Below are 12,124 nucleotides of genomic sequence, written 5' to 3' on the forward strand. Positions count from 1 at the left end.
TAAAACATAGACATATGTTTGGATTCAAATGATTTTATCTCTTATTTTCGTACCCAGATACACATGAGAACATAGGGATCATATTTCTGATATTCCAAATACAAGGAAAAGCTACTGTAATTTGCCTTTAAAAAGCAGAGCTGAGCCAAGGACAAAATTGAAATTCAGATTCATTCATGTATTTATTTACATTATTTCCATGCTACCCAATCATGTCATCTTTGGAAGTGAATATTGAAAGCCAATATATAAAAATAACCACTCCAACCCACATTAAGATAATTAAATGTAACATTTATTTCTGAAATTTAAAAAAAAAACCGTAAATGTCAAGAATAAAAAAAATAACAGTTGCCATATATTCCATCCTCACCAAAAGCTCATAGAAAAGCTTCAGTATTTAATGTCTTCTGAAGCACCAGAAATAAATGTAAAGAAACAGCTTCCAATCTTCTTTATAGCAGTTATATTTTTATCTTCCCTCTTTAAGACTACATCTTGATTCCTTTCTTTTCATATTTTTGTTGTTGTTAGTTGCGAGGTCATGTCCGATCCATCGCGACCCCATGGACAACGTTCCTCCAGGCCTTCCTGTCCTCTACCATCCTCTGGAGCAGGGGTGAAATGCTCCCGGTTCGGACCGGATCGCCCAATCCGGTAGTGATGGTGGCGGGTGGTTGGGAGAACCGGTAGCAAAAATCCCTGCCTCCCCCCCCCCATGCTCAGCTGAGGTGCACGATCATCAGAGGTTTTTTTTTTTTTACTTTTAAAAGCATTTTTTCTTCAGATGAAAATATGCTCTTAAAGTAAAAAAAAAAGCCTCTGATCGCGTGGCTCAGCTGGGATCGTCAGAGCCTTTTAAAAGCGTTTTTTCTATAACCTCTTATAGAAAACCTCTTATAGTCAAGGAGGTTGTAGAAAAAAATGCTTTTAAAAGTAAAAAAAGAAAAAAAGTTGGGCACGCCCACTTAGTCACATTACCCCTCCCCCACCACCAAGCCATGCCCACAGAACTGGTAGTAACAAATTTTACATTTCACCGCTGCTCTGGAGTCCATTTAAGCTCACATCTACTGCTTCAGTGACTCCATCCAGCCACTTCATTCTCTGTCATCCCCTTCTTCTTTTGCCCTCAATCGTTCCCAGCATTAGGCTCTTCTCCAGTGAATCCTTCCTTCTCATTAAAAAAAATAAAAAATCATATTTTACCCTTTCTAATAATCAAATCCATAAATCACATTTTTTCTTCCATTTCCAACAAAAATCCCAGAAAGGTTTTCATTCACTAACAAATATAATTGTTGTCTTGTCCTTAATCAAACAAGACAATTTTGATTTTTTCTGCAAATATTGTCATCTTCATCAGCCATTCCACCATTGTCGGTATTTCCAGATCTTTCTACCTTTGTGCATATAATTATCTTGCTGCAGTTACAAAACTGCACGTATAAAAAACAATCCATGTTTTTTTTCTAATGGATAGTCTATAATTTCACACACACACACCCCATTGTGATTTTGACTGAATGTTGATCTTTAAAATTCTTCGTATCGCTGAGCATGGGGGAGGGGGGGCAGGAATTTTTTGGATCCAGAATTTTCTAAATTTTTTTACAAGTCCACCATGTTAAAAAGGCCCTTCAATTTTCCATGTTTCCAACATAAATTTAAAGTAGTTTTATATATCCTACATAATTTTTTTCTGATGTCACATACCCTTGATACAAAACTTCTCTTTTAAATTATAAGGCATATTTCAGTCCTTTCAACCATGCCATTGGTCCAGCTGTATATTATAAATGAAGTTCTTAGCTAATTTTATTATACACTCTTTAACTTGTTCTTCCTCCATTGCAAAGTTTAGTAAAAGCTTATGTATTTTGGCAATGACATTCTCATCATTTGTACATAAAGCAGTCTCAAATTCCATCTTATATAACTCATTTCCAGTTGGTTTTTTGTCTAAATTAAGCCTTTCTTTTAATTGTATACATTGAAAATTATAGAACCATTGGGAACTAAATCCCTTTACAGTTAATTGTTCTTTTGATTTCGTTTTTAGTTCATCATGTTCCCTAATTAACATATCTTGGTATGTTAACCATTTCTCCTTACTCTAATTCTGTTATATAATATGCTTCCTGTGCTGAAACTAACAAAGGGAACTTCTGGCACCATTTCATAGTCTCAGTATGACATTTCTAACATAATGATTTTTAAAATCTACATTACTATTATAATAACATAAAAAGCCATGCCACCCAAATCTGAAATTATGACCCTCTAGTGTTAATATCCATTTATTTCTCAAAAGTAACCACTGTTTCATCCAAACTGAATGGCAGACTGCAAAATATAATTTAAAGTCAGGCAAGCCCATTAGTTTGAAGCAAATACATAGCTTCATATCCAAAACTCCAATGATTAAAATAATAATTTAAACACACTATGCAGGATTTGGAGTTTAAATCTCAAAAATTTGGATTTTTGAAATTTGAGAATTTCAAAAGATCTTGCCTCTTGACAAGTACGCCGTGTCCCACAGAATAGAAGGCTCATCATTTTAGCTTTATATTCTACAGAACTGGGCAATTAATACCTTTTCTATTGTTAAATTGCATGACATTTATTTATATTATGACTGAAATCCTGCCTTTCAATCAGAAATTCTGTAAGACTACAGTACATTAAGGATAGATCATTTATTGTATACCTATTCTACTTTTGAAAACGGGTGTTCAGGACTATGGGATGTGTTGGAAGAAATGTCCATCTGGGTTCAGTTCCAAGTGGGGAGAAAGACACTGGAAATGTGGAGACTGCTTGAAAAGATGGTTTAATGATGAACAGGATTACATGGTTTTGAGGTTCTGGGCAAAAAAGCAAAACAGGTTAGAGAGAGAGATAGACATTTATACCCTCTGTGGGGCTTTGAATTTGAGCTTGTATTCTGATTGGTTGTCAGATTCCCATGGGGCCATGCAGCGGTAACTTTGTAGGTTGTCTTTTGAGTCCCAGGCTTGGTTGACTCTTGCTGGGTGATGATGTAATGAAAGGGCTTTGGGCAATTCCTACTATGGCTCTGCCTGAAGGAGGTAGATCTTTGTTATGTAGAATAGATGGCCTGGGCCTTAATGGCTCATTGACAAAGGTGTGTGAGGGGGGCTGAGTTTCTGCCTCCCTTTTAGGGGAAATATTCTGCCCTTTTAATATTTCCTAAATGATCTCATTTTCCTAGGAGATGGGTGGGTGCTAACTTCCTACAGGTGAAGACTGAAAGAGAACAAACTCCATTGTTCCTTGTCAAGAAAAAGAATAAAATGAAATGAGATAACAATTGCAAGCAGAAAAGACCAAAAGAGTCTCACGGGAAAAAGAAGAGCTGACCACAAAGCTACTACTATAGTGTTTGAAAGTAACTGACGAGGGCAGGAGATACTTCTTGGAAATTGCACAGCAGGGTAGAGAATGAACCTTTTTCCTGTCCTAAAGCTGTACTAGAAACTTTCTTAGTCTTCACAGGTTCAGAACTGTTGTGCGAAACCCAGAAACCAGAAAGAACTTGGAACTCTTGGAACCAAGATAAGAATTCCTAAGTTATAAATAGAAGTAGCTACCACCAGAGGTGGTATTCAGCCGGTTCGGTAGCAGAAATTGTGCGTGGGCCTGCCCACCTGCCCTGGCTCTATGCTATCCTATTTAGGCATGTTTTTGAGGCCGGGCACATGCGCGGAAGGCACACATGCGAGCAAAGTGCATGCGCGGAAGGCCAGGCGCATGCGCGGAAGGCAGGCACACATGTGAACCAGGCACACCCGCGGCGAACCAAGAGCAGCATAATGTGAAACGCATCACTGGCTACCACTAGTTCAGTAGTTAGTGAATAGAAGTTGGAAACAGGATAGTCCACATACGGTGGTAATAATAATAATAATAATAATAATAATAATAATAATAATAATAATAATAATAATAATAATAATAATAATAATAATAGAACGAGCCCTAGCCACAAACTGTATGAAGGCAAAAATTCAACATGTTACCACCAACAGCAAATGCCGCCTCTGCAATGAGAAAGATGAGACAGTCAACCACCTGATCAGTGGGTGCAGCAAAATTTCACAAACTGACTACCTACAACGCCATGACCACATTGCTAAGATCCTTCACTGGAAATTGTGCCAGAAGTTTGGATTTGAGTACAGCAAAAACCACTGGGAACATCAGGTTGAGAAAGTTTTAGAGAATGAGAAACTCAAGATCTTGTGGGACTTTAGGATTCAGACTGACAGGCACTTGGTCCACAACACACCTGACATAACAATAGTTGAAAAGAAAAAAGTATGGTTCATTGACATTGCAATACCTGGTGATGCACGGATTGAAGATAAGCAGCAAGAAAAACTCACAAAGTATCGGGACTTGCAAATTGAGCGACTGTGGAAAAAGAAATCGTGTGTTGTCCCAATTGTAATTGGAGCCCTTGGAGCAATACCCAAAGGGCTACCCTGCTATTTAGAAATTCTAAATTTGCTGGACTTGAACATTTTGACTCTACAAAAAACCACCTTACTCGGAACAGCTTACATCGTCCGACGATACCTTAACAGTTCCTAGGTCCTTGGTTAGGACTCGAGCTGCTGAGCTATTAACCAGCCTCAAAGGCTGTGAATCTCACTAAAGATTAACCAATATAATAATAATAATTTTATTTATATACCGCCCATTCTCCCGAAGGACTCAGGGCGGTGTACAGCCAGAATTAAAATACAAAAACACAATATCTAGTTAACATTAATTAAAATCATTAAATAGTTTTGGCCGAATTTTAAAACCCAAAATTAAAACCCAATTTAAAATCATTCAATTTGACAGCCCCGCCTGTCGGAACAGTAGGGTCTTGAGGGCACAGCGAAAAACCTGGAGGTCAGAAATGTTACGAATATCCAGGGGCAATTCATTCCAGAGGGCAGGAGCTCCCACAGAGAAGGCTCTCCTCCGGGGTGTCGCCAGCTGACATAACTTGGCTGACAGGAGGAGGAGGAGTCCCTCTCTGTGGGAGCGAACTGGTCGGTGGGAGGCTGTTGGTGGCAGAAGGCGGTCCCGTAGGTACTCTTCTTAAACAAACAGGAGATGCACTGCATAAACACAGGGACCTGATAATCTCTTAAACCCATTCACAGCATGTAGCTTGGAGGGCCAGATGGCTTCCAAAAAAACTATTTGCACTTGATGAAAAGTAACATATGGATAACAGATTTCAGCGTAAGGACCATTGATAGAGAGGTGTGTGGTTTCTTTTAAAGATTTTCTAGCTATGTTACGCATAAGAGGAACTAGAAATAATATCAATGCAAGAAGCACAGGAAGGATCAAAAATATGACAAAATTTTTTTGGCTCACTGACCATCAGTTTAATAATTATTTGCACAGTAGGTTGAGAAAAAGGGGCAAATCTGTTGGCAATTTCTTTCAAGCATCTCTATTTTGCATTCCCTTACCTTTTCTTGGCCCCTGCAATTACAAAACAGAATGAAAGGGAGAGATATTTGTGTTTTACCATGAACTGGGCAAATATTCTCCCTTTAAATGTAATCCGTGATCTTAGTTTCTGATACAAACTATATTGCAAAGAACGAGCTAATGAAAAATCATGTCTTTGGTTTCCTTGCAAAAAGGGAGAAAAATAGTTCTGCTTTCTGCTTTAGGGTCTGATGGCATGAAACAGTCCTGAGTGAAAGAACTTAATGATTTCTAACTCGATATCTAATAATAAGATTTCAGTAAGAAATTCAAAAGGAAATAAGCAGCGTCATTACTTTCCCACAACTATCTCAGTTCAGTCCAGGGCATCCACGGCAGGCAGTGGGGGTCAAAAAATAAATAAATAAAGATGGCAGCTATTTATTTATTGTATTTATTGGTTCGATTTATATGCCACCCTTCTCTGGAGACCCAGGGCGGCTTACAATGCGTTAAGCAATAGCCTTCATACTTTTGTATATACCTGCTTTTGGCCCTAAGCGGTGTTCTTTTTTTTATACAAAGTCAGCTTATTGCCCCCACGATCCGGGTCCTCATTTTACCTACCTCGGAAGGATGGAAGGCTGAGTCAACCTTGAGCCTGGTGAGATTTGAACTTGCAGTAATTGCAGGCAGCTGGTGTTACTTAACAGCACTTTAGTCTGCTGTGCCACTAAAGCTCTTGTGTGCTATGACCACACAATTCAAGTTCTGACCATTTTTTTTTAGGATTAGGCATGTAAAAAAACAGGGGCCTAGGTCTTACTCATGCTGTCATGGCTGCCATCTTGATTTTTTGACATTTCCCATTGAGGGCCGTGGCTTATTAGCTTAGAGAAACTGTCAAATATTTTTACTGACAACAGTGCTTTTTACACACACACAAACAGCCCAAGGGTGGGTTCTAAATTTTTTTACTACCGGTTCTGTGGGCGTGGCTTATTTTGTGGGTGTGGCTTGGAGGTCATGTGACTAGGTGGGCATGGCTAGCTGGTCAGAGTCATTTCTGGAAGGTCCTCGCACTTACGACCAGTCCTCGCGCTTACGACCCAACTGATTTGTTTGCTTTTAACACTGATCAGCTGTAGGACGGCCCTTTGAAGCTCCGCGGCAAGAGTTTAAACAGTTTTTTTCCCTCTAGTCATCAGCTGGGTCTCAGGAAGCAGCAATAGATTGGAGGTGGGACCAAATAAAAGGTAAGAATAACGTGGGGGGGGAGAACCGGTTTGGTGATGTCATATCGTCACCGTTACTGGCTCGGCCGAACCGGACTGAACCGGGAGGAACCCACCACTGAAAAGCCTCACCAACCCTTCTCAAACAGTGACATTGCTTACAAAAAGAACCTTGGCTAGAAGGCTGTGGTGATGGTGATGATTGTCAACCAGTATTCACAACTGAAGCAGAAAATAGATATAAACATCACAGGGGAAAATCTCCAAGATATTTGCTATAAATAAATGCCATACTGTTCTCTCAATGTGTAAGGACAGCCAAATTATTTTGCCCCTGGACCTCCCTTCCCTTTTCCCTTCGAGCAAAAACACAAAAGCAAAACCTAGTGCGTTTTTTGTCACAACCCCTCAACCTAATTCTCCTGTGGTGAAGTCCTCCTCCTGCATAATGGTAGGTCCATGTCCCTTATTCTGAATTATAATATTGGGAAGGTTAATAGTAGAGATAAGGGTACTATTGCCAAGTCTATAATCAACTCTGCATGAATGTATCTCCTAAATAGTTGTATGTGTAGGAGAGAACTTAACATAAAAATTAATGTATATTTACTTTGCAAATATGTATGTATGTAAGTATGTATGTACGTATCAGTGGTGGGATTCAGCCAGTTTGGGCAAACCGGTAGTTAAATTGCTGGGTGGCCCCGTCCCTTCCCACTCCATCCATTCCAGGAATCCCCATGTGCCTCATTTTGGCTCCCAGCTAAGTGCACGGAGGCCTCCTAGGCCCAAAATGTGGTACGGGGGGCTGCGGCGCTTGACAATTTATGATCAGGAAACTAAGTTTTTCCATTGCCTCCAACTGGCAGCATCAGACCATTTGGCACCTGACTCAACCAGTTCTTGGGGGGGAGGGGCATCAGCATGATGTCAATGTGGGCCATCTCTTTCTTTCTTTCAGACCTGAAGCTTCAGCGTGAGGTCAGGTTGGACAGCCTCAATTGCTCTTTTCACTGAAGCAAGAAAAAAACTGGACCATTGGAGTCTTTAAAAAAAAAGCATGAGGGCATTTAGTAGAAAGGCACAACATGCTGTTAGTTTTAGGAATGGCTACATCAGGCTATCAAAAGAGGTAGATAAAATGGACGCAACCAGAGAGTTTGGCAACATGCAAGGTGTACCTGCGTTGGGTGGTTTGGGAAGGAAACTTGCAGGTGACATATGGGTAAAATAATAGTGGGGCACTGCAGATCTGCAGTGCTACTTGAAAACTTGCCAATCATCAACGTGAATGCCAATCATCACAATTTTTGTCTGCATTAGCCCCGATGTTTTTGTTTTCATTTAAATTTAGTTATTTCAACACATTAAGCAAATTTGACTTTAGTCAATCTTTTAACTGAAAGTAAAAGCTTTTTTTTAGTTCATAATTTAAAGAAATCATTTGCTTAATAAAACACTGTCAATAAAGCTGCCAAGAATGCTGTCTAGAAAATAATAGCAGTTTCTTAAAGTGCATACATTGCCGTTGTAACTATTGAGTTTGTTTTTATGACTCCAGCTTAGGCATCAATTGCTGCCAGCATTTTTCCAGTAATTGCTAAGATTGAGACAGAGGGCAGAAATCATTGTGTAGATTACATAAAAGAAAACTGAACCAATCTTAAATCAAGATGTGTATGCATACACATATACACACATACACGTAACACACCCGTATATAGGAGTTAGGGAGTGAGTGTAATATAAATTATCTGGAGAAATTTGGAGTCCATATTTATAAGGCTGCTCCATCTCAAGTGGGGGAGATATGAAAGCTTTGTTTTGCTTTATGCCGTATAAGACGCACCGGAGTATAAGACGCACCTTAGTTTTTGGGGAGGAAAATAAAAGCTGATTGGCAGGTGGATCGGCCTCCCGGAATACCCCCAATCATCTGTTTACAGAGGTGAATTTTAGCAACAGGTTCCTTGGTTGTGAACTCTGTGCCTTGCTTTTTTTTTTTTTTTTGCTTTTCTTTTCTGCCTCTCAAACATCTGAAACTCTGTTTCAGAAAAAACTTTTTTTTCCTGCCTCTGAAAGCCTCCGAAACAGAGCTTCAGAAAAAAAGCCTCTGAAGCTCTGTTTGGGGGGTTCTTTTCTGAAGCTCTGTTTCGGGGCTTTTTTTCTGAAGCTTCTTTTCTGATGTTTTTTTCAGCCTCTGAAACCTCCGTTTGAGAAGCTGGACGGGGCTACATTCAGAGTATAAGACACCCAGATTTTCACCCTCTTTTTTGGGGGGAAAAGATGTGTCTTATACTCCGAAAAATACAGGTAATTCTTGCTATATTGGCTCTTGCATTGTGCATTTTTGGGGAATAAAAAGCTGCCTCAGGCTTGGAATCAGCATAGGGCACCAGCAGTCAGAGGCCTCTCGAAAGAATCACTGCCATGTTACCGGGCTCCTGGGCAGCAGCTCAGAAGTTCAAATGGTGGTTTGAAGGTAAGCTGGTACTGAACACAACCCTTATGTTGCCACGGTCAAAGCTTGGCCGAGCGCACCAAAGGCAGTGGGGTCAGTGAGGGAGCCCTCAGACAAGAAGCTGGATGTGAGGTTCATCTTGAACACCACAGTAATTATTCTGGTTTTTTCCTCTCACCTAAATCAAGTCCAGAATATAAGAGATGCCTCCAGGCTACCACAGTTTCTTTTCAAAGACATGAAATTGAATGTGCTTAAGTATTCAGGCCAGCAGCTTTGAGGTAGGTGTGGGATGAAAAGGAACCAGGGATTAATTTAATATTTGAGGATGAGTGCAGGACCTCTGGAAAAGCGGAGAGATTGCTTTAGATGAAACAGGCAAAAAGTTTGATTTTATTTTATATCTAAGAAGGTTTCCCCATCTCTAGAATCTATTGAAAAAAAAGACACTTCATCAGCATCGACAGCTCTGGTCAGAGGCCGTGTGCCCTGCATAGAGGACAGAAAAGCAAAGCCTCTGTTTTCAGGGGCTCCTCATTCCCAGGGGAGGAGGAGGGAGGGACCCAGTGGTGGGATTCAGCCAGTTCGCACCTATTCGGGAGAACCGGTTGTTAACTTTCTAAGCAGTTCTGAGAACCGGTTGTTGGAAGAAATTTTGTTTGTTTCCACTTTACAGGGCTAATCCTGTAAGGAAGGCAGGAAGGAAACATTCTGGTGTTGTTTCTAGCCTAATCTTTATTGCCCTGCTTACAGAAACTGCCTCTCTGGTTAACCCTTATTACATTGTGACAGCTAAGGCGAAGCGCCCATCAATGTGAGTTATGTTGAGTTGGTCACGCCCACACGGTCACATGACCATTGAGCCACGCCTACCCAGCTGGTCATTAGGTCAGAGAACTGGTTGTTAAATTATTTGAATCCCACCACTGGAGGGACCAGTATCTGCAGTTCATCTCTCCTCACACCTTTGTGGATTCTCCAACTCCTAGAACCCCAAAATTCTGATACCATCTCCACTTTGTAGGAAAAGAATAGTGAATGTAGCAAAGTCCTACACTTAGGCAAGAAAAACCAAAAGTAGACATATAAACTGGGCGAAACCAGGCTTAATAACAGCGACTGTGGGAGGGATCTTGGAAACTTAGTGGACAACCAGTTAAATATGAGCCAGCAGTGTGCAGCGGCAGTCAAAAGAGCCAATGCAATCCTAAACTGCCTTAACAGAGGGATACAATCAAGATCAAGTGAGGTACTAATACCACTCTATAAAGCCTTAGTAAGACCACACCTAGAATACTGCATCCAGTTTTGGTCACCACACTATAAAAAGATGTTGAGATTCTAGAACAGTGTTTCTCAACCTTGGAAGCTTGAAGATGGGTGGACTTCAACTCCCAGAATCCCCCAGCCAGCACTGCTGACTGGGGGATTCAGGGAGTTGAAGTCCACCCATCTTCAAGCTACGAAGGTTGAGAAACACTGCTCTAGAAAGAGTGCAGAGAAGAGCAACCAAGATGATTAGGGGACTAGAGACTAAAACATATGAAGAACGGTTACATGAACTGGGCATGGCTAGTCTAGTGAAGAGAAGGACCAGGGGAGACATGATAGCAGTCTTCCAATACTTGAGGGGCTGCAACAGAGAGGAAGGGGTCAAGCTATTTTCCAAAGCACCTGAAGGCCAGTCAAGGAATAATGGATGGAAACTGACCAAGGAGAGATTCAACTTAGAAATGAGGAGGAACTTTCTGACAGTGAAAACAATCAATCAATGGAACAGCTTGCCTTCGGAAGTTGTGGGAGCTTCATCATTTGAGACTTTCAAGGACAGATTGGACTGCCATTTGTCAGAAATGGTGTAGGGTCTCCTGCTTGGGTGGGTGGGGGGTTGGACTAGATGACCTATAAAGTCCCTTCCAACTCTGTTAATCTGTCTGTTTAAAACTGTTGTTATATGCTGACATCGTAGCTACCACATGATTTTTCTTCCCTTGTGAATAGGGATCAGGCAGTCTGCAGGGCATAGCCAAAGAAGTATTAAAATTTTATAATTTCATGGTGGCAATCAGCCATTTTTAATTGGATAGTTTCATTTCATATAATTGTCCTCTACCATGTCTTGAAAGCAACTACTCAGGGGAAGGATACTGAATGTCAGTATATATAAATTTCATCATTCATTCATTCACTCACTCACTCACTCATCTCCAATTCCTAAAAATAACGAATTGTTTAAATTTGTATTATTTTAATTTAATTTAATTTAATTTCCAATTTATATACCACCCTTCTCCCTGAGAACTCAGAGCAGTGTACAGCCAAGATAAAAAACATAGAATACAAATATTAAAAAACATTTAAAAATATATATAAATTTTGGCCCGAAAGTTAAGAAATCACAGACTGATTAAAAAAAGAATTTAAAAATTTCTTCTTAAGCCAACCCGGCTTGCTGGAAAAGATGGGTTTTAAGGGAACGACGGAAGGCATTGAGGCCATGGATTCTCCTTATCTCCGGGGGCAACTGATTCCAGAGGGTGGGAGCCCTCACCGAGAAGGCTCTCCTCCTGGGGGTCACCAGCTTACATTGTTTGGCTGATGGCACCCTGAGGAGGCCCTCTCTGTGGAAGCGCACGGGTCGATGGGAGGTCGTCGGTAGCAGCAGGTGGTCTTGCATATAGCTAGGCCCTATGCCATGGAGCGCTTTAAAGGTGATAACCAACACCTTGAAGCGCACCCGGAAGACCACCGGGAGCCAGTGCAGCTCGCGCAATTATAAATTGTGAGGCTAGTTATTTATTTCTGATTTTTTAAAAATAATACATATTCCTGGAGCCTCGCAGCAGTTAAACAAAATGGCAAGATGATAAAAACAGTTAACACAATTCTGCTTTAATAACAAGTCCACCAGCAAACTTCAATTTAGAAATGACTAAATCAGCAAGAGCCTTGCTGTCTTTCA

The 12,124-nt window shown here is 40.6% G+C and overlaps 1 protein-coding gene across 3 annotated transcripts in view; it reads left to right on the forward strand.

The window, feature by feature from the left end:
* The window catches only part of CTNNA3 (catenin alpha 3), a 957,874-nt gene that overhangs the window by 765,998 nt on the left and 179,752 nt on the right, over nucleotides 1-12,124 (forward strand). The window lies entirely within an intron of this gene.

Source organism: Pantherophis guttatus, chromosome 6 (assembly GCF_059756535.1).
Source record: "Pantherophis guttatus breed Tessera chromosome 6, ASM5975653v1, whole genome shotgun sequence".
Lineage (NCBI taxonomy): Eukaryota > Metazoa > Chordata > Lepidosauria > Squamata > Colubridae > Pantherophis > Pantherophis guttatus.